Below are 22,634 nucleotides of genomic sequence, written 5' to 3'. Positions count from 1 at the left end.
ACAAATTTCATAAAAGAGGCAATAAATAACTGTGTGGAAAGATAGCAGTCACAGTAACCCTTTTTGCCCTCTGCTGGGTCTTAAGCATTTTCATTCCCAAGCAATGCTCCTTTCTCTGCTGAAGAGGACTATGTAACTGGCACTACACATTTTTATTACTGAAGAGTCAAATCTAGTTATCCAGGACATAAAGTGAATTAAGTTTGGAATACTGCCAGCACACTGTATGTTTCCTATCATCCTCTACAACGATGTAGATTTTCTACTTCATTAAACCCGTCTCTTTCCTGACTGTTTGTGCTTTCTTTTAAATGTTTTACTGGTGCTAAAAAAATGCCATTAACTCATTTGCCGCAGTTAACTGATGGTGGATGACAGCCCTCTACATCATTCCTTGCTAAGAATATCCCCAGAGGTTATGGCAAACTTGCTGCATGCGTTATCTGTACAACCAATCCCACAAAGAGTGAAAGCCTGCATGACTTAGTTAAATTTTGGAAGTTTTCACTAAACCATGCAACACCATTAAATATGCTTTAGAATCGAAGAGGAAAAAATAATTATAAGAACTACATCTGAAATTCACATCTATTTTTACTGTCTGTAACTTCTCCCTGTTCACATTATTTCCCCATAGACAAACACACTGCTCATCTCCACTTATGTTATCTCAAAAGACCTTCATTTCCTGTAACTGTGAAGGAAGGTGAGCATTAAGTTGGCTGATGGTGAAACTAAGAAGGAACTGAGAGCTGAGGCTTTAGTTGATCCCAAGTGATTCAAGACACTAGATGGGAGTCATGAGGTCAAGAAGAGAATATATCAGCTGCAATAAACAGTTGTCCAAGCAGCACTGTCCCAGACATCACATCTGCAGAGGTTATCAGAAAATAAATCAAGGAAGATCCAAACTTTTGCAGAACCCAGATATAAATCACTAATTAAGGTAGGGAGGCCTGGGACAACTTCAGTCCCTTCCTGCAACTTCTTGTAAGCCCCTGTAATATTTTGCTGTACTCATTCTGCTCTTCCACTAGACCAGGTTGCTCAGCACTCCCTTCTTCTATCACTGCAGATTGGCTTCCTGAAAAATATTATTATGCTGTGTCTCAAAAATCAATGCACGTGACCATTTGTAATTTTCAAGCACTTACATGAAGTTCTACAAACTGCACATATTGCAAAATAATTGGAATAATTTCACATTTTCTAGAAGAGTAGTGTTAATTCAGGGGAGTACAGGCAGGGATGGATATGTCTACATCCAAGGCTGATCCCTGGTGGACTACACTGATTGTGGAGTGAATAATGCAAAGCATTGATGAAACCCAGGTTTCCAGGACATAAATCCCCTTATCAACTCCCTTCCTGGAACACAGAGACACCATAGACTCCACACACATAACACCTCTGCATTAGTACTTTGCTAGGGAGAATGGGCAGCCATCATCAGGCAGGAGGATGGAGAAGTAATTGCTTTTTTTTACAGTGTAAAATAACCTCAATCCAGCACTGCAACTATGAAAAGACTAATGTCTCTGAACTTATAAAACACACATGTCTCAGAGAGAACTGACTACTCAAAAAATCTCCAGAATTATTTAAGCATCAATCAAGGACAATCATGGGCATTTCTGCAAAAATTAGTAGACAGAGAAAAAGCAGGTAATTTGCAGACAATTGTAAGGAGGACCCCAGCACAGAAATTAGACTTTAAAAGGAGAACATATAAGGATAGACAGAAACTACTCAGGAGCTGTCAGCTCTTCAGTTAATGGGAAAAAATTATAAAAGCTTTTGAAAACATACTGCATAAACTCTAATTAACCATAGAAAAAACACACCTGTAAAAATATAAAAGTAGTATGGACATCTCAGCCAATTTATAATTCACTAAAGAAATAGACACATAAAAACAAAAAAGAAAAAAGAAAACAAACCAAGAAGTCAGGAACTCTTCTGAAATAGCATTGAGTTCCTTCTAAAACTTCTACCATTATTTTAAGTATGAGACTCCAAGTCCACACTCATTACTGAATACCACTCATGAAGTGGCAAAATAATTACAAATTGCAAGGAAACAATAGAACGGATCCTGCTCCTGGACTGACCAAATAGCTGTAGGAATCAACTGATGTACATGATTCCCATGCATACAAAAAACCAAAAAAACAACAAAAATCACCAAAGGGAAAAATCCGTTCTAGCTCAATATAATTTCATCAAACACACATGTCAGTAAATCATGACTCATCTGTGTTTACTGGGGTATACATTGCATCTTGCTGAGGTTACTTCAATATTCATCTACAATAGTGTAGAAGTGTACATCAAACACAGAATAACAAATATCTCTGTGCACTCCAGGGTCCCAGAGCAATGTCACCCAGACAAGGATCCTCAACTGTCTCAAAGCTTTTCAAGTGAATTCCAGAGTTTCCCTTAGCTTCCTTACAGTTCTTAATTTTCTCAAATAACAGCAAAGACATATGGTAAAAACAGAATGCAATTCTCTAGATTTTCACCTTGTGCCACCAGCATTCTATCCACCTTGCTATAGTATAGGAATTCAACCCTGCAGCACAGTAAACAGCAATTCCTGGCACTCCCTGCCAGCTGGACTATTGATGATTTCTCTTTTAAGAGATCTCCACACATTTCAGAGCAGCAACTTGGCTGGGTACCATAAAGAGCAGTCCACATTTCAAAGACCAGATGAAAAGCAAATATAAAGGAAGATGTTTGTTACCCACATTAAAAAAACAACACCCAGTTTTGTTTGTCAGTTTTCAGAACTGTTTATGGAAAACTCTGTCACTCTAGGAATATTCTTGAGTTGCTCAGAATGCCACAACTCCTGCCTCAACAAACCCTGGCATTCACATTACAAACCCAAACTTTCTAAAGCATCCTTCTGGAAACTTCATTAACACAAAATGGCATCTGCATAATCAGTGCATATCTGCTTTGGAGAAGAAATGCCCCAAAATGCTGATAAAATTCTAAAAATGGAGAGTCACACAGTAAGAAATTTTATGATCTTTGCAAGTCTGACAAACTCACAGACCGAAACCCGGGGTTCCAGCTAAGTCCTTTGGAATAGAGGAGCAACTACATATGAAATACATAAGACAACAGTTTAGTGCTAAAGATCCCTGACTCCATTCAGGTCCTATTGAGAACATAAAAATGCCTTTATTTTCAGCTGTGACTCAGGGTCCCTGTAACATGGTGGTATAGAGAAGAGTAGTTCACCTCTACCTTTGAGAAATGTGGTAAAGAATCATTTGGAGATGATCCTATGCTAATAACAGCAATGAAGCTAATTACACACTTTGTTCATACTACCCAAGAACTGTTACATACTTTTTGTACTATTCTCTGTTCTAATTCTTTTACCCTTTGCCTGACATTGCAATAACAATACAGGAAGCAATGGGCATGAAAATTAAACCATAAAACAGTGACAATGCAAATTCAAAGAATTATAGAAGAATTTGTTCATTATGAGAAATAAACACTAATGTTTTTGCCTGTCTGCTGATCAGCTGCCATTTTGTGAAGCAGCATTTTCTTACAAAGAAGACACACTGAGTTCCTGTTATGGGGATTTTGACTTCTGGTCTTATCAAAATAAGAGTTGCATTGTTTGTTGTTTGATGGGGTTTTTTTCTTGATGGTTGCTCTATGTGTTGTTGAAAAAAAAAAAAAACTAAACAAAAACCTACCACTGCTACAGATAGCACAAGTAGCTGCCAACAGCACAAATGACTTCTCTGACATCTGGAATGAAATCAGGGAAAACAAAGAAGTCTGCCTGCAGAAGACTCCCAGGGCACAAAGAGTTTTCGCCTTCTTTACAGATAACAAGTCCAGAAATTATGTCAGAGCTCCCGGATCACAAAAAATATGTAATTGTCTTTCTGAAAGTAATAATCCTACTAAGTAATAATCCTTAGGATTAAGCCAATAAATAAATATTGGGTTTTATTTAAAAAAAAAAAAATTTAAATAGTTAGTTATTTTTCCCCTCAGAATCCTTTTAATATGTTTCTACCCTTAAATCTACACTGTCATAAACAAAACCAAGGTGGACTGCAAAATACATATGTATTTTTAATAAGGTAATTTCCTGCACATTTTCACCTTAGGAAAACTAGTTCAAGTGACGTGCCCAACCTATCATAAAGCCTTCTGAATAAAGCTAACTAGCTGCTATGAACATTAAAATTCAATACAATTTTATTTTGCACAGTGTCAAAGACAAAATCCTATAAAGGGACCCACTACAAGGAAATGTTTATATTTTTATACAATCTTGTTATGTCTATGATAATAGCTTCATCTTCATAAACTTAGAAATATAAATATTAAATATTTGCAGTTTCTGTGTTCTCTCTTTACATTCTTAGTCTAACTGTCAGCATCTGGATGGTGGAAACTATTTTGGTCTTTTCACAATATTCCAAATGATCCTAGAGAGAACATGAAGATCTATACTTGGGAAGAAAACTGCTCCCTATCATAGCTGACTAGCCTGTTGTGGCTAATTCCGTTCACAGGCACCGAGGTAGTATTTAGCACAGAAGTTTTGCACACTATAATTAATGCACATCAGATTCCAAGTCCCAGAAGAACACCAAGCCAGTTTTGTTGAAGCACTTTTGTTTGATTTTGCTACAAGGAGGAAAAACACAAAAATCAATAGAGAAGACTCCAGCAGCAGTAGCAGCTGTGGCAAACACTGTGTTCTGACCCTCCTCTTCCCATTAACCTGTGCCAGCAGCAGTGGCACTCGCTGCTCAGGCTGGCTTCTGCTACAGAACAAAAGACTCTTCTTCTCTCTCCAGTGATTCACCAGCTGAGGCACCACCTGTTTCTCCCATCTTGCCTGCAGGACTGGATGAATCACAACCAGCAGCCAGAGCATCAGCCAAGGTCAGATAAATTCTTTCTCCCTGCTGTACCTAGAGCTACTTTCAAAGCCAGCTTCATATTCCAATGCCTGTAAGTACAGAGGGAATAGATGGATAACATCTGCAATGTTTTCCATTCTAGAGAGAATTCCTTTTCACAACCTACCAAACAATCCATTTCTCCATTCTAAGGGGCATCACTCTGTCTGAAAGAGCATCCCTGACTTCTTTCCTTAAAGTAAACATGAACTCATAAGTACACACACGTATATAGAAATTACTGCTTTGAAAAAAAATATGTATCTTCATAATCTTCTCATACGTGATTAATATGATGACACATTTTGGGATAATCTCGAACCATTCTCCATCATGTATATTTTTTTCTCTATCACATCAGAAGACTTCTAAGAGTAGAGCAAAAAACCCTTTCCTCATCCTCTTCTGCAGCTCAATCACCTTTACTGCATTTTGCAGTCACTGAATGTTTTTCAACATTATACTGGACATCTTGTTCTTTCTTTCATGCACTGTGAGACTTTTATAGTCACTTCCCCCCTTTGACGAGGAAGTGCCCCCTAAACTCATGTTCCCCATCTCTAAAATCACCTGAGCTTTCACTTTTGATCCCTTCCTTCCTTTCAGCTCCATTGCAGATGAAAGTAAGAGATTTATAGTTAAAGTCCAGTTCCACACAGCCAGGCAGGATGTCCGATGTCTCCACCCTCTTCCTTGCACTGAATCCATTCTCAAAAAGATTTAGTACAACCTTTTCCTGGCCCAGTTCAGAAGACATCTATTCCTTTTCTTCCCATATGCCAAGAATCCGGTCACTGAAATCAGGATATCTAAGTGTCCTTATTTTAGGAAGCTGTTCTTCTGAGCACTAGCTATGCTCTGGCTGAAGTATGGTTGATGAGTAACGATGGAGGTATTCACACACTTGCAGTTGAGATCTTCCACATTTAACCAAACCAGAGGCTGGATGTCTGGCTGGCTCACACATGCTGCTGTGATCTGATGCCACATACAGAAAACTTCTAGAAGTTTTCTAGATTTTTTCTTAATTAAAGTACAGCTTAACCAGAGCTTTACTAAAAGGCAATATAAGTGGTATAAGTGATATACCCCCACCTGCAAGATAAACAGGAAGCAGTTTGTCTAATATTTTTGGCAAATATTTTATGTAACATGGGTTGCTGCTAACCAAGCCTTTATCCCATTAAAAATACAACCAGGTTACATTCCAGTCTCAGCATCACCAAGAGAGGTTCTGGAAGGCAAAAAAAGAGATTGTCCTGACCCCTGTGAACTTCTGAACAGTCTGCTGGGATTGCAACAAACTGACCAAACAAGAGGCATCCAGTTCAATAAACAAAATACTTCCAGTATGCCAAGAATCCTCTTAATTACATTTTGAAGATTTTTTCTTTAAGAGAAAGATACTCTGTATTAAAAAATAGTCTCATGTATGTGGAATTCCCTGTGGCAGTGCATCATATGGTCCTGTTGGTTTATGTCATGAAGTGAATAACGCACTGTTCATCACACAACTGGTCTTCTATCACTCAACTTGAAATGGAAAAGAAATGGCATCTACCATTACAGCTTACCTCTCATAAAAGTCAGCTGTTTCCTGAATTTATAGAACATTACGTTCTTGTTAGGAAATCTCAGTGAATTCAGCTGTGTCCACTACTGGTAAACCAAAACAGGAATCTAGGAAACCTCAGAACAAATCTACATCTGGAAGTAACAGTATGTTTCCATTACATAGCAATCACAATTAGAAAAGAATTTATGTGTTTGAAACCTCTATAGTTCATACCACAGTATCTGCTTCTTTTATGTAAGCATATCTCATTCTGTCCAAATTGGGAGAAAAAACTTGAATTTTTATTCAATTTTTAATAGCAAAATTAGGATTTTCTTAAACTTTTTTTTTTTAATAGGAGAAAACCAATTAGGAAGAATTCAACATTCCCAGAATATTTTTGAGACAACTCTAATTCTACACATGAAATTTTATTTCTTTAAGCAAATCAGTAATTTCAGAAAGTATAAAAGATGAGAAATACATGAGAGGACAAGATGAGAAACACATTTGTCCCAAACAACCTCTCCAAAATAATTATTTAGATTTTCTGATTTCTGAATTTGATAAATAATAGTTTAAAATCTCAAAAATATTACAAGAAAGTCATCCTCTGTACATCTCTTATATCCTTCTTAAGTCCATTAACACAGTTCAAGATAAGTGTAATGATTCTTTTCTGCCTCAAAAATATCCACCATAATTAAGGAAGCCATGATCTTTATCACTTATGAGGAGGAAATAACCTGAAATAACATATCACATCTCCACTTTCAGAATTTATATATAAGTATTAATTCCTATTGTATCTGAATAAGTTGACTCAGCACTAATGAAAACAAGTTATTTGGTCCTTCATGATTAATGCAGCTTATTAAAAAAACAAACCAGCAAACCAACATTCTTACCTATAAACGGAGAAAACTTGAAAATACTGACAGGCAATCATAATGGAAGCCCACCAATCCCTTTTTACATGCTCACTTTTCAACACACACTTTTTTTCTAATATTGGAATGCACAGTCCTTAATTATGAATCTATGTAATGTTTAATATGGCTAGATGCTAATTAAGAATTAGAATGCTTGAGAGATCTACAATTTTTATTTTCAGAGTTGCATAAATAAAATGTACTCTCAAAAAATATTCAGTGCAAATTCTGACTGCCATTTGCACTTGCACACTTGTGCCAAGAAAAACACAAAGGAAGGAAGAATATGAAACAGCAGTTTTCTTACCCAATTTCAATTCTTTACAAAGCTTGCAGGGAAGCTGTAGTGAATACAGAACTTCTATAAAGTGCTTGCTCCTGATCACAGAAAAAAAATCTGAAAAATCCCATTTAAGTTCTTTCCCAATCAGTTGTAATCAGAATGCTTTCCTACATAAGGAAACATGTCTTGGATAATTCCATTGCTTGCCATTTCAGCAGGTCCACATTTAGATAGACTCGTATGCAATGATCATTAATAAATCCTGCAGTATGTTATGTTTTTCAATTTGAATCAGAAATCATATTTATTACACAAATACCAAAATATATAAAGGAGAAAACTACTGGCTTCTGAAAAATAGATGCCAATGTTAGTTGTCTTACTTCAGTCCAAAAAGAATATAATAATACAAAAACTTAAATTATCTTACAAACAGCTTCATACAAACAAAAGATTGTTATATGTCTCTATTCCTTATCCTGAGCTGGTCTCATGAATTTCCATCTGCCTGAATGATTTTGAGCCAATTTCCATGAAAAAGCAATAATTAATAATTTTTTAAGTGTATTTGATACATGGGATGCTTCAGCTTTGCAAATTCAAAGCATAGCTCATATTTTATTTCTTTATTGGTTTGATAACTATCAAAAAGAGTAGATCATAAAAAAATTAGCTCTCTTTTTCCCTTATTCTATACATAAAGCAAATATCTACACATCTACTTATGTACATCCACTGTACATTAATTACACCACAGGATATTTACATGCTAATCACCATTTACATCCATCAAAGAGGTTCCATATCTTGGAGGATACAGTGATCACCGAGTACACAATTTCAGAAAACTAAATGGAGCATATTAACATTCAGATTAGAGCTGTAGGTGTAAAGCCACACCATTTGAATTTATCCACATTAGCTGGATTGTCTTACTGTCAAATAAACTCCTAATTTCAAGAATTATAGACAGGATTCTACCTGCTCAATAGGGAGAAATAACCCCTTACACATTCACAGGCTATCCTTCTCTCACTGGTCCTTTCTTTTCTCCTTTTGCTATTCAAGCACAGGCTCTTTGTCTTATGTAGGTCTATGGCCTGTCTTTGGCTTTGATGAGTTCCCAGCACAATTGCACAACACACTGCCCTGTCTGTGGAGCATGTGTTCCTCAGGAACACGGATTGCATGGCTGTTCTTGCCCTTTTCATTCATTTTTATAGGGAAACAGAAAATAAAATCTGATTATAATATAATTTTGTCTTCTTAATGATTTTTTTTATTGGAATGCTAGGACTCTTATGATGGCACAGTTTATTATTACCTTTTCCTGAAATAAGAGCCTCATTCTTTTAGGCTGTAACCAAAAGCTTTAAAGCATGCTCTGGTTGAAGGAGAGAGAAGTAGGGATTTTTTTAGATATTAAACCTGTAAAAACGGTACAAGGAGACTGTCACTCCCAGTCAATCCATGGGGACAGTCTGAAGGGCCACTATTTAAATTAAAAGGAGGATATTCAGCAGTCACAGCATCATGCAAATCACCCTCCTCACCAAACCACCTGCATGATAACTGCAGACAAGCACAAACAGACCACATTGGTGGCAGATGCCATCTGTAAATACTCAACCAGAGTTTGACAGCACTGAATACTACTCATACCAGGACACAGTGCTGCTTACCAAAACACCCACGCTGATTCCACAGACTGAAGTCTAAGTCTTTCCACATAAGGTTACATGAGGATATGGAACGTTTTTTATTTAATAATTTTTACCTCATTCATGAATTTGCTGTGAACAACATACTTCCAGTTCCTATTCTCCAAAGTAAAAAAATAACTGTCTAAACCATTCAAAGCTCCAGATACCAGACTTCTAAGAACAACACAAGGGAACAATGGTGCTAGTGGGACCAGGAAATCAAGAAACCATAAATAAATACCAAATATTGTTTTCCATCGTCCTCAATAGTTCTGGATCCTGCAGTCCATGCTTCCTCTACATGAGGAAATGATGCCTCTGCAGGCTTTCCTGGTTTCCATAATAGACCACTACAATTTGCCACACCAGGGCCAGCCAAAGGCATCACACTTGCAGACAGTGAGCCATGCAGAGGCTCATCTGTTGGGCAATAATAAAAGCTACTGTGATCACAGACTCATTTGTTGACTACAGTGTACTGCTTCGGCATTAGGAAGCCTGATTTACCCCTTTTAAGGAACAGGTCATGGGTGGCACCAGTTATGGATAGCACAACTCATCTGAGCCATGGGATTACACACATGTATTGGTAGAGATGGCTTGGAAATTAAGGCAAAGTAGCTTCAGGAGCAGATCCACAGCTAAGGAGTATCTTTAAGAAGAGACCAAACATGAAGATCAGGTTTGAAAGTCTTCAGTCTCTATATGATCCTGATAAAAACATTGTCTTCCTTCTTCCCTTAGATCCTGCGTGTAGGAATGATCAGCAGTGGGAGGCAAGCAAGCAGTGAAGTCAGGGCAAGATGCTCTCTCCACTAACACTATTCCAGATATTAAGTTTTCACAATTATAACAAAAATTAAGGAAGAAAAAATTGCAGGAAGTTAGATTCTCTTTAAATTATGAAGTATAAGCCCAGAAGAGTAACTAATACTTCACACACACAAATGAAACAGGCACTACACTAAATAATTCTGTCAGAAGGAAGACAAAAGAAAAGCAGATTTCTTGGTCTTTCAGGCTTTATCTTACTTTCCCCAAACTGCCTGTTAAAAATTACTAATTGCTAAGCTTTGATTTTTTTTCCAGCAGCATGTGAAATAAACTGGGATAAGAACAGAGGGAGGTTGCCAAATCCACAGTTAGAAACTTTCCACAGGCTTTTTTTTTTAGAAGAAACGGAGTTTCATTTCAAAATATTTTTCTAGCCTCTTCTACTGTGAAGACTGTAGTGCAATAATTTACAGAATGGATACTATCTCTATAGATAAACAAAACCATCATTCACAAGAGATTTGACCTTAACCTTCTGTCCTAAAATAGTATGGCCGATTACATAGCAGCAGCAGCCCTCATCCTTAAAATATCTTTGACTGAATTATGGAACTAAGTGCTAGTCTTGACTTCAAGTTTGTTACAGACTGCAACTAACTAAAAGAATAAAATATACAACTAAAACAAACAGCTATGTTTATCAGAAAACAAATTCCAGCAACTAAATGGTGAAGCAGAAGTATGTACTGTTGAATTCTTTCCTCTTGTTAAAAAGAAGAGCTCGAAAAAATGCACAAACTGAACTTATCATTACATCAACTTAAGCAATAAACTAAAAGCTTCCAGGAAGTTTATCATCCTGTTTGCTGACTATAATTTGGCTTGTTTTGTTTTGATACCATGTTCCTGTTCCTTCCACTCATATCCTCCAAATCAGGCAAAAGCACTGGAACCTCAATGCCTATACTCCAAACACTTACCCTGCCCATATACTTTGTGTTATAGGGCAGAACGAGTTTTCTGTCTTCCCTCAAATCTGAGGGGAAGAGCGAAACTGTGGCTCATTTGGCTATGGAGGGGTAACAAAAACATATGTCAAGAAGTATCCTAAACATACTGGGCATTTACTGACCAAAGTCAGTGCAAACATTTAGGTAACAGGATGTTAATCTGATACATTTTCATTTAAAGAAAAAAAAAATCACTGTGGGTCCAACAAACAAAAAGATTTAATGTTTACAAGAAGACCACCATTTGTCGGATGTTATGATATATTGTAATCCTATATTTAGCATCATTTTTATGGAATTTCCTTTCCATTAATAGTTCACTTCACCAGAATTGCCAGCAACAAATGTGCAGAAGAGCACAAATCCAAAATGGTGTCAGCACTAATATCGTCACAATCATTTCTGTGACAAGAATAACTGATTGATGATCAGCATAGGATACTTCTCATCACATAATTGATATTTTCCTGTAACTTACGTGCTGTTTTTAAAAATCTAAGTCTGGGATAGTGTGGTTATAGCTATCACACAAAATGACAGAAAAACTTAAATCTTACCCATGATTTCATAAGACCTCTCTCGATGATGACTTCAAATTAACAACTTTTGAAATACAATAGTCATCAAAAACAACTGCACTCCCTTTTGTAATAGATAAATCAGTGAACAACATGAATTCAAACATTTGCATGGGACAAAAATGAATATGGTGTTAGGGAACATTTCCTTTTCTCCTTTGCAGTCTGTCATTATCTACAAAGCACAGTAAGCACACATCACATTTTACTCTGTGTAATGAAACTCAGTATCCAGGACTAATATGAGTGAACAGAAGTTTATGACAATCAAATATTGCACACTATCCTTCTGATCCATGGGTGGACAGATATCCATATAAAATAGAAATACAATACCCATTGCAACAGAAGAGCCTTCTAGAGAAAGCCTTCAGTCAGTATTAATGACAATATGACAGGGCCTTAGAGCACAGAACTGTCCCACCTGAGGGTGGAAACTTCCAGATGCAAGAAGTTCCAAGGAGGAACACGAGACACAGGATCCTTTCTGGAAGCACCATAAAGCTCATCTCATTTTCCAAAAGGATGGCTGACATCCAGATATTGTTTTTCAACTATCCTTTCAGACAGCAAGGACACTTCTTTTTCACTGTCATTCAAAGAAATAAACCAGAGGAAAAGAGCACAATTTCCTGTCTATTTTTAAAAATCAGAGTTCACCTAAGGAACAAAGGTGGGTGGAGGCCTCAACACTATTGAGTCCTTCTGGACAAGAGTAAGTGCACAGAAGTAGGCAAGATTTAGAGCAACCACATCATGCTCAAATAAATAAGCCTGACAAAGGGGAAAAAAAAAAAGTCTCCATGTGCAGAAAAGGCGTGCCAATCCGAAGCCAAATCCCCAGTAAAGATAGAACTACTCTTGGCTGAGCTATGCCTTAGGAGCTCAATAAATCCACACAGTTTGCAAGGCCAGTGCAACAAGTATGTGGAGGATTTAATGGCCAAAGGGGTTTTCCTGGTCATGTTATATTATCAAGTTTTGGTGAATTTTCAAACAGCAAATGGGTCTTATTCAGAAGCTAAAGCATGAAAAGGATCAGATCAGCAGCAAGATCAGACTGAGAAGTCAACTAGAAATACACACCCTGTAAACGACAATGGTATGTCATTTACATACATACTATTGTATGTAAATGGGTAAAAGTAAATGGCATGGCTTTATACAAATACCTACCTATGCAACAAACTATGTTCAAGGAAACAGGACTAAATTGTTCTCTAAATAATCCACAATAATCTGTATTTTTATTTTCACTTCCCAAACCAGACACGAATTTGAAAAGATTTCATAACATGCTCCCTTTCAGCAAATGAGTAAGTATATTATAACCGCACAGTGTCTCTCTTTATCAAATTTCTTCTGCACATGAAAAGTTCCCACAGCAAAATTCCGGATTACAGCTTACAGTGAAACCAGAGGGGTTTCTGAATGTACCTTGCACAAGTCTCAATGCAGCATTGTCAGTCTGGCAGCTATCCCAAAGCTATTTGATATTCTTTATTTAAGCAGCATGCAAAGACCTGGAAATTTCTCAAACTAAGGAAAAAGCAAAGTTGTCAATAGACATTAACCTCCTGCTCATACACAGTCCGATTCTTACTTGGTCATGGACTATCATATGAGGGAATTCTACGAGAACAAATAATAAAACAAATCTCTCTTCTTCCTGAAATGTTCAGCATTTATTGGAACTGAATGTGTGCTTCCCTTCCCCTCATAGCAAACGAGAAAAATAAAACACCTGATTGCTTATTGGATATGCCCTGTTATGTTCAGTTCCTTGTTAATGTAGGAACTGAGGCAAAGTTTTGCTCTAATGTCTGAAAGAGTGAGAATTCCATGATCTAGATCTAACTCTTAAAGTTCACATCTTGTGTCTCACAGCCTCCTTTTTAGGAACAAACCAGGCTACTGTTTTTTCCACGGGATCACACAATAAAGCACAGAACAGGCAGCTTTGGCCTCTTAAGGTCCAAAACCTCTTCTGTATTCAGTGGGAAATCATTACATAAGGCTGCTCCTGGTAATTCATAGACTGCGAGCTTGCTGAGCTACGGGCTACTTACAACTTTTTTAGATTAGGCAGTAGAATTTTGGAATTCTGATAAATTAATGGAGCCTGAATGAGCTTGACCCACAGTACTGAACCAGTGGGTTCAACGTTCATGTGAAAGGTCCTGTGATCTCCGGAAGAAAACTTATCAGCAGTTCCTTCAGGCTATTCGGTCTCAAAATTTCCAGTGCTGTAAAATCTGCCCAAAGGTCTGATGTATCTAGTTTTTGAGATTCCTGAGCACTAGAGACAAGCCAAGTAGATACAATCCTTCCAGCTCCTATGTTTAGACTATGTATGCTCTTTTCAATCCCCATAAACGCCAGTGGATTAATTTTTGACCACAGGAAAACATCCGCAGCTTTACTGTTTGTGTCTGTTTGGAGTGAGTGCTGCAACAACTCTGATAGGCAGGAGGACCTACGTGCCTGCTTTTGCCTCGCTGCCATGAAGCAAGTCTTGCTCTCAGAAAAGAACTTCATGCCTAGTCACTGATTTTGGTGAAATACTGACTTTGCAAACTGATAACTGTCTTTTCAATGTTCATCTTGCAACAAATTTTGTTTCTTGACCACTTTATTAATAAATCAAACCAGATTTTGCTAAGGGTGACTTTTCACTGTGTGTATGCATACAGGATTTCCACTGTAAAGTGCTTTGTTAGCAGGCTTCACACTCACAGGAGCTGAAAAAGAGTCAACTACATCGACTGTTATCAGATCCATTACCATGCTATATAAAATCAATTTTGTACCCTTTAAGTACAAAATACGAACAGGACTTCCAGCAATTTAAAAGTGACCTGGAATTTCCAAAGAAGACAAATACCTGGGTAACAACAACAAAAGACTTCAGAAGCCCAGAGCAGACTTCCTACATAGTCAGATAGTTAAGTCTAAGAAATAATAATCACTAAGTACTTGCTTTAGAATTCCCTTCTATAACATATAAAGACTTCTTCAACAATCAGTTTGAATAGCCTTCCAAAGAAGTAAATATTACAAGGCTGGAAAAAAGGCTGATGAATGGGACATTAGTATAATACTCTCTGTTACAAAACCCAAAATACAAAAATTTGCAAAGTGGAATATTTTCTCACTACATGGAGGCTAGATTGTCTGATTATACGGATTACAAATGTATTCTTTCAAATGAGGAGGCCCTTTAGGTAAAACTAGTCAGGCTATGATTTAACTGATGCATAATTAGGATGGTATTTTTTTCCAGCTTTTTCATTTTCTAGTAGCCATTGTATGTAACAGGTTTTTTCCCTTGTTTGGCTTTCCTAAAAAAATTACATATTCCATCTGCATGGTTCAGTCCTACTCCTGTAGATCTCGTGCTATCAGATAATCCTCAGGTGAAAATAACTGAATCCAGCCACATATTTTCAGTAAATGTCACGTTAGCCATTTAAAGTATGTTATCTGTACGATGTTACACCAGATTATTGTAAACAAAAAGTAAAGTGTCAGTGCTAGATTTTGTTAGAATATTGACACTCTTCACAAATTAACTGAACAGTAATGGGTTTTTTTTTAATTTGGTTTAGATGGCTACAATAATTTTAGAACATATTTTAAAGTTCTCTTACATGATTCCAAGGACCTGACTAGGTTCTTACTGGGTTTGAACCTCATGATCAAGCTGTTTTGCTGATTTGGTATACTGGTCATTCACTTCTAGAAAGGATAGAAACTCTTACTGAAATATATTTTTCAAATGTGAACTGTCAGCCAAGTCTGCAAGGCAAAATCCAGCATCACCATTTTACTCTTTTTCCTTATCCATAGGACTGCATGCTAAAGATATCAGATTTGAGTCTCCAAAGCTCATAAAAGTGCTGGTTAATTAGATATTTGGCATGCACAAAGAACTGGGTTTTTTCATATAATATAATATAGTATTCTGGAAATAGAGTAATCCCCAGTAGAGTATATTAATCTAACTAGCATGTTTCTATCTCCACTCCCTCATCAAAACAAATTAGACTGTATAAACTTTCAAGGTCCAACACTTTCTTCTACAGTCTGTGAAAACAAAACCCTGACAAACATTTCACTCAATTTCATTCACAGGGTTAAAAAAAAAGGAAGACCTGGAGAAAGGAGAAAGCAGTCAGAACAATAAGGATGTGCTGATGCAAGCAGGAACTCAAGCCCTTTTTTCCATGTTAGAAGAACGAGAACACTCCTCTCAAAGAGGCATTAGGTCAGCGACCTCAAAAGCAAGAGGCTGGTAGCTAACACTCCTGGCTGAAACAATGTCAAGAACACACTAAAGCACACCCAATGCTTGTGATGCAACGTCATTAATTAATTAACTAGTATTTCTATCCCCTTTCATGCATTAGTCAATTATGTTTGCAGTTCGAAAACGATGTAGTGCTCTGGATTAAATTTCGAAGATTATCCAGGTTAAATCTTGAAAGTAAAATATCAAATCATGGGGGAAAAAAAAACAAAAAAGTGCTGAAATCATTTAAGGCTTAAAAGCCATGCTTTTAGAAGCATGTGCAAAGCCCCAGAGGGCAAAAGCTTAGATGGTGCTTTTCCTGATTTCTGCTTTCTCCACCTTTTTTTGGTTGTTGGGGGGTGAGGGAGAGATGTTTTCGTTTGTTTTGGGGTTTGGTTTTTTTAGGCTTCTTGGCAATACAAGTGCAAAAACCATCAGCGTCTGAATAACTGGAGAACAATAATTATGCCCCTCATCCAAGTGCATGGAAGCATATTAGTAACAACACAACGAGCTTCCACAACTTATTTGCAACATTCAGTAACTTTTTCTATATACTGAGTCTGTAGAAGCTAGAAGTGAAAAGGGGGTGATGCAACAAATTTGCAAAAATGGCACAACTAAATATGTAAAATTAACTGTCTTTCTCTGCAAAGAAAAGTGAGTTCTGCAAAGACGCAATTAAAAGACTTAATTTTCCGTGAAGGAGAATCAAAACTGAGAAGACTAAAGCCACAAAATCATCAAATCCACTTATGTGAATTTATGTTCATCTGGAATACTTATTAAGGCCCATATTCCCATAACAGACCCACGTAAATATACTCTGGTATGAAGCCCTTGGTGCCTAATAATTCCAGAATGTGCAGAACACAGACACAGATCTGCAGCAAAATAAACTGGAGACACCACATGTATTCACCTTCTCTATAGAATTTCAATATGGCTTCACGAAATCACACAGACAGAGCCTTGATGATGTAACAGATTGTTAAACTTCAGTGAAATGGCTACGTTGGACATTTCTGCTCCCCAGGCTCCACACAGATCTCTGCAAGTAATCATCTTATAAATTCATATTTTTTTTAAAAAAAGCCCAATCATAACAAACAAATAAATCCTAGTGCATAGTCAGTGGTTGTACAAGAAGCATTTCCTGATGTTCTTGCAGGAAATAAGGCACATTGCTGTCTTGGCTACCTTCCGCCTCAAGTGCAGAACCCATTCTTTGATTTTGTCATTCCTTAGCAAAAACAAAGCAAAAAGAGTATTGAAACAAAACAATGAAAAAAAAAAAAGAAAAAAGCTAGCCTTCCTGAAAAAAACATCAACTAACTACACATGGTTTTCCCCTCCTGCAGAAAAGATGAAAAAACAAAAGCCATATGACAACTGCTAGTATTATCGCTTAATACGTAAATGGAAGAAAATCATCATTATGTCCACAATGCAAGAATATACTTAGGGCTAGAAACTTGGCAGCACTCTTGCTATCCTAGATGAATAATTTTTAGCAAACTATTTTAAAGCCCATGCACAATTGAATTTCCATTGGTGTCCAAGTTTTTCAGAGGCATACAAACCAGAAACTTTCTTTTTACACTGTGTTTCAGTGTGCCTGAATCAGGAGCAGAAAAAAACTCATTTTGGAAAGTGGTTAATTCTTACATCAGGATTAAGTTAATTGTATGTGTTTTCTTTTACAAAATTTGCAGCAAGTCTGAACTGCAGAACTTGCCAGTCTACTTACCAATTGTAATTTTTTTCTTTAAACTGCATGAAATACACAAAAGTACACACATTTCTCATTCATAGTTCTGAGAGGTTTTGAAGTGAATTTTATATTAAGTTTTTGCTTTAGAAATTAAGCAATCATTAAGCAAGGTTTTGAGATATGACAATTCTTACGTCATTAACTTGGAAATATCATGGGTTTCCTTTATTTTCTTTAATAACAACTAAGAATTTACAATAAAAAACAGGTCAGAGTCATGAACCTTTATCACACTACCAAACAGCTGCTTCCACAGACCTGTGGGAACACTGGCTAGAATGGGGGGCCATTCCCAAGTTTACAGATCACAATCCTATAGACACCAGACCACTGTGGGCTACATTTAGCATACAGATATAGAAAGTTCTTTAAATCTAAAAAAAATAATAATAATAATATATAAACATAGTAATAATTTTCTCCCAGTTACAACACAGGCTCTTAGAGTCAAAGTCATCAAGTCAAACCTTTGACCAAACACCACCATGTCCATTAACCACACCACTAATTGCCACATCCAGTTGTTTCTTGAAAACTTCCAAGAATGGTGACGCCACCATTTACCTGGGCAACCCATTTCAACACTTAACCACCCCTTTAATGAAGAAATTCTTCCTGAAAAAGCACATTTGATATAACAAGATATGTAATTTCCTTCTGTTCTTCTCCATGCATTCTTAGTCTCAGGAATTAAGGATCCACAAGGCTGTGAAATACAACTTTTTGGTGATGATAACTGTGAGAAGCCATTCTGAGACTATTGCTGAATCTTACAGTCTTTCTAAGAACAATTCACTCAAAGTCACCAGGAAAAATATCACCTATTGCAATAGCAAGTGAAATTGGGATGTGAAGGCTTTCTTCAAGACAGTTAAAAATCCAAAGCAAAACAGAGTGCATCTATTCATCCTACAGACAACAGTCCAGGTAAGAACATACAGGAAAGAGCTGCCTTTGCAATGGGAAGAGTCACCATTTGCCTTTTCCACACAGTAGAGGAATTCAATGCCCTGAGGAAAAAAAAAATTTAGTTTAGGCTTGAAATCACCACTCACAGCAGCTCTATGATCACATCCAGGGAGCCAGGCATCAGTTCAGACACACAATTTATATAAAAATCAGGGGAACTCTAGAGTGGTTTATTATTGCTTGTATATTTTTATTTCACTTTCAAAACGTCGGTATGAATAAAATGAGATTTCTTCAAAAATAAGAACTTGCTTTCTATGACTTTCTTAACCAATACAGAGCTGTATTTCTAAGAGCAATGTCAAATGATGACTACAATCCTCATCTGACCTATAAAGGGCCAGTATTTGAGAATTCTGTCAATCTGCTTCATAGAAGATTTCTGACCCACATACACTAATCCCTTCAACAGATGATCCCTTATCACAGATGACCTCTCAGGTCTGAAGTTAACTGTGTGTTTTCTCAAGACCAGCACAGCCAGCGCCTATATTTTACTTTTTATATCATTTATTAACATATACTCAAGTACTAATAGTTCTTACTTCCTTCTGATAATAATATGATCTTGTGCTATATGATGTTATCTCATAAAGACTCCTTTGCAGGAGAACTCACAGGCTGACACGGGAAGATAGTGCTGCCAATTTTTTTTGGGGGGAGGGGGCTAAAGGGGGATCAGTATAGCAAATGAAGGAATTGAAGGTATATTACTGTTGCTTGCTTATAATATCAGTAAGAGAAGTTGCCATTACTTTCTTTATTTAAAAAAAATCATTTTTGTGCTTCCTTGCAAGCTAAAGAAGAAAAACCATTATAAGTTATTACCATCTCAGACCCAAGAGAATTTGTAGCAGATTTGTTCAAAAAGCACTTTTATCAATATCCATTATGTAGATACCTTATATCCTAAGATCATCATAATCTGCAATACCAATTATCAAGCACCTACAAACCAGATATTTCAGAGTTTGAAATTTATTGCACATTCCTAGAAAGAGGTTCTATCAGTAAGCAAATCACTCAATTTAATGAACTATGTGAGGGAATTTATCCACTGAATTATACCATTGGCTATATTTAAGAGTGCTTTTAGTCAAAAAAACCTGAGAGAAATTACAGAAAGATTAGGAGAGGAAACATATGTTTACAAATGCTAATAATCTGCTTATGGGCCAAATTTCAAAGACATTAAGTTTAACATAAATTTGGACTTCACTTACCGTAGCATGAACTATATCCAAGACCTCTAAGGTTTGGTGATTGCAAAGAGCATGATGATCAGGAAGAGACAGCACAGGAATTCTGTGCCGGAGCCATTTGTTAACAGCTTTCTTTGGATAAGACAAATATACCTGAAAGTCTGTCTTTTAGCAATGCCTAACACATCTCTAATTCACACTGAATTTTAAAGACATAGTCTTCAGGCTCTCTGGACCATCTTAAAAAACCTGAGGCTTCATTCAAAAGCAATGAAACTAAGTTTGAGAAATTAAAGTATTCCTTTAATGAAATTGTGTCATCATCAAGAGTAAGCAATATATTCTTTCTCTCAAATTCTTGGGTTGGTACATTAAAAAAAGTTCAAGAGGTTGAAAAATTTCAAAAATATGAAGCTAGAAAATTTTGTTTCCCAACCTATAGGTACAAAACCAGGTAATCCATGTAGTACTGCAAGGACTTAGAAATTTTTGAAACATCAAGAGGAAAAAAAATGTTGCATCAGAATTTGTCTTTTATTTTGCATGTATAACCATCAAATCATACAGTGATGAAACAAAGAAAATAAATAATTTTTCAAGTGGCATGAAGCAATGGAAAAAGGATTCCCAAACAATTCTGGGTATACGGAGCCTAATTTTTTGAAAATGCAAAAAAAAAAAAGGTGAAATTCTGTAACTGCTGTTGGATTTTGTGGGAATAAAAAATTCAGATAATTTTACCATCACACTAAGATTTGTAAATTAATCCATATGGTTCTAAAAACCTCTAACATTCAATTCAAGACTCAAGGTATGTGAGGTGCAACACATTGCATTTCAAATTTATTAACATGTTTGAAGACAACTTTAATACACCACATCTGGGGGGGGGGGGGAAACGAACAAAAAAAACCCCTCCTAAACTCCAAAAACACCCTCCTGAACTTTAAGGAAGATCATGGAGAACTACTCACTACAGCCCAAACTGTATCAGAAAGGAAAATGCCAGAGCATAATTATTTTTAATTAGGTTCCACTAACAATGAGAACACTTCTTACCACTTGAAAAACCTCAAAAATAATACTCTAATCATCATAATTCAGGCCACTGTCGTAAGCACTGCTTTGTTTTCATACACTTTTTGGGGTCCTTTTTCCTAAGTATCTTTCCTATTGGTTGCAAATAATTTAAATACCACCTCTCAATTGTGCTTTAGTAGAGTTGAGTATATTCAAGGACTAAACAAAACAGCTACACAAATATTTTAATTATGAAGGCTTGTTTCCATGTTTAAGCATCCTAAGAAACTGCAGACAGCTTAGTGCAACAGAGGGGAAGAAGAATGTCCTCAGACAGCAATAATAAACAAACACCCTTTTATTCTGGTCAGACCTAGTAACGATTGGGCACGACAGTGCTTAGCTCATCCTATGAATTTAGATCACTGAGATTTTTTTCTCCTAACTCATCGTCACCTTTAATTCTTTGAAATACTTAATTTTTTCTCATGCTCTGAAACCATATCACTCCTTCAATGTTTCTCACTGCAGTTTGGAAGAAGTTTTGGGACCCTTCACCTACTGGCCAGGAGGATGTCAGGCTCAGAAGACAAAAATTAATCTGTTTTGTCTTTAATTTCATTTTACGAAACGACTGAGACCTAAATTACCCCAACATTTGACTGTATACACCACAGTGATCATGCAAAACAAGCCACAACACCAGAGAAAAGCAGCATTTCAAAATTGACTATAATTCAGGCATCTGAGTACAGTAGAGGAAAAAATCCGCTCACTTTCCTACCTCTACAAAACCCGTTCAAACCCAGCAAGGCAATGACAGTACAGAAGAGGATTATTTGCTCCACATATATAAAGAACTATAAGCAAATTCATTTTCTAAGTCATACAGACTACTTTCATCCTTAGAGCATTAATAGCTAGTAAGTGGGAAGACCTGTAATATCTTTAACTACTGACTGAACTCTTTCCTTACTGGAAACAGTTGCCTTCCAATTAAGTTTTCAGTAATTAACATAATTTGGAGTGGGGGAAAACAGCCAGCCCACAAATTAAAAATTTCACAGTTCTAATTAGGCTTGGACACAAAAAAGGTTACATGTGAAAACAGGTATGGATAGTTTTCAAGGTTATAAAAACCTTGACAAAAAGCTGATTACAGTCACACTGGTCATTACAGCTTTATTCTAAATTCTCCATAGTTTTTTCTTTACAGAAACAACAGCGACACAGCCCATACTTCAGACTGAAATCACATTAATTAGCTGGGCAGCGAAGTTTCAAAGCATACCAAATGCTTACTAGAACCCACTCTGCTATTGTGTTTAACTTTGAAAACAAGTCATGATGAGGGAAATCTACATGATAAGCATACTTCAGCTACAGCAAAAAGGTTTTAGTCTGCCTAGAAATTGGCAACCTCTGGCTGTGTTTTCTATACTTTATGTTATGTTTCTCTGCTCGCTGGAACGAATTGGCTGCTGTGAATGAAAAGAAACTTTGCATCTAATCAGTGGCATGAATTTAGACTGAAAGTTGCTGTGCAGGACTTCTATGAAGAATCTGGGCCCTCTGCCATCCTTGTGCT

At 36.6% G+C, this 22,634-nt stretch overlaps 1 protein-coding gene across 1 annotated transcript in view; it reads right to left on the bottom strand.

Annotated features, from left to right (window-relative positions):
* Positions 1–22,634, bottom strand: part of PREX2 (phosphatidylinositol-3,4,5-trisphosphate dependent Rac exchange factor 2) — a 169,533-nt gene that overhangs the window by 127,011 nt on the left and 19,888 nt on the right. The gene's annotated exons all lie outside the window — the stretch shown is intronic.

This window comes from Sturnus vulgaris, chromosome 1 (genome assembly GCF_052056855.1).
Source record: "Sturnus vulgaris isolate bStuVul1 chromosome 1, bStuVul1.hap1, whole genome shotgun sequence".
Classification (NCBI taxonomy): domain Eukaryota; kingdom Metazoa; phylum Chordata; class Aves; order Passeriformes; family Sturnidae; genus Sturnus; species Sturnus vulgaris.
The sequence above is the reverse complement of the archived record's forward strand: the minus strand, read 5'-3'. Positions and strand labels throughout refer to the sequence as shown.